Source organism: Galeopterus variegatus, unplaced genomic scaffold (assembly GCF_000696425.1).
Source record: "Galeopterus variegatus unplaced genomic scaffold, G_variegatus-3.0.2 Scaffold10465, whole genome shotgun sequence".
NCBI lineage: Eukaryota > Metazoa > Chordata > Mammalia > Dermoptera > Cynocephalidae > Galeopterus > Galeopterus variegatus.
In genome coordinates this window covers 20,572-21,923 of record NW_007736576.1, presented here as the reverse complement: position 1 = coordinate 21,923, position 1,352 = coordinate 20,572, and the positions used below count along the sequence as shown (strand labels likewise).

Below are 1,352 nucleotides of genomic sequence, written 5' to 3'. Positions count from 1 at the left end.
GGCAAACCCTGGAGACACGCACACATGCCAGGGAATGGCAAGGTAGGCACAGTCGATCACTGAGGGGGTGGAGAGCAGCCCTGAGAAGTGGCCCCCTGGGAAGGCATCAGGGAGATGGCCTGAAAAGTCTGATGTCAGTGTGTGCACTGCACACACCCCACACACAGGGGGATCGGCACTTGCACAGGGAGCACCTGGAACGAGGCCAGAGGCCCTGGAGTTACCTCTGCCTAGTGAGGAGGCAAATCCTGGAGCTCCAGAAGTAGTACGGGGGACAGTGAGGAGAGCCTGGGTGTGGAGGACCAGGGCCAGGAGGGGAAGGAGCCTGATCCAGCAGGGTGGGGGGCATGAGACACTCACTTTGGAAAAGGACCGGGGATCCAATGCCAATTACCAGTTAGCACAGTAACACGAATTTTGTTTAAAACCAAGACGAGACAGAATGCAAGGGGACCGGTTTTCTTCTGTGACTGGTTAGACGGTAATCAGGAGAACTTCTCCCTGGGAGGATTCAACAGCTGCACCACTCTGGTAGACGTATAGATTCCATGCTGGCTTAGTTGAAGGACAACACACACCTGGGTAAGTTCTGACAGCTTTGATTAAACAGACTTTTCAGGGAATACATTTTAATGTGTGTATCGATTTGAGGTAAGGTTAAAAGAACTTTTACTCACCCATGTGTTCATCTTGGGGTGGACTAATCAAAGAGATTCTCGTAGGGCCAGCGGCTACCTCAGGCTAAGTAAGGCAAAACGAAAGCAACTGATGAAAAAATTGTTATTTGTGAGATTCAGAACCTGTCCAGTGAGAACATTTTTTCAGAGCTCTGTCTCCTTAGTCATCGCCCCCTGACAAACCCTGTCTGACTTGGCCCTGGGTTCACCTCTGGCCTCTGCCTCTAGAAAGCTGCCCCAGGACAACAGGTGGGGGCCTAACCTGTTTCACTCCCTCTGTCCCATCAGGGCCTACAACGGTGAATGGGTAAAGAACTCCACTGAGTGTTTCAAAGAACTTCAGAAGAAAAGTAAAAAATAAGTTCATGGCTGATGCCAGATAGCGCAAAACCCTAATCCTCATCGCGGGTGCATAATTCTGTCACCGTGTAATCTGGATGCCGATGGACAGGTCAGACCCAACACTGCACGGACCAGCACGTGCCCTTCCTGACACTCAACAGCTGTGAGGGAGGCGGTGTCCCCATCCCCGCTTACCAGGTGTGAAGCTGGCAATGAGACGGCTTCTCTCCACCATGTGGGCATGGGTATGGGCAGGTACCACCTCTCACTGCCGTCCTTCCCTTGCATCATTCCTCCGGCTCTCTGCCTACTGGTGGCATCTCTGTTCCCGGG

General features: G+C 52.5%; 1 long non-coding RNA gene across 1 annotated transcript in view; it reads right to left on the bottom strand.

The window, feature by feature from the left end:
- LOC103610012 overlaps positions 1 to 1,352 on the bottom strand; it is a 25,310-nt gene that overhangs the window by 16,973 nt on the left and 6,985 nt on the right. The window contains exon 2 of the long non-coding RNA XR_552182.1: positions 678 to 741. This is a non-coding gene — a long non-coding RNA (uncharacterized LOC103610012). The remainder of the gene's footprint in view (positions 1 to 677; positions 742 to 1,352) is intronic.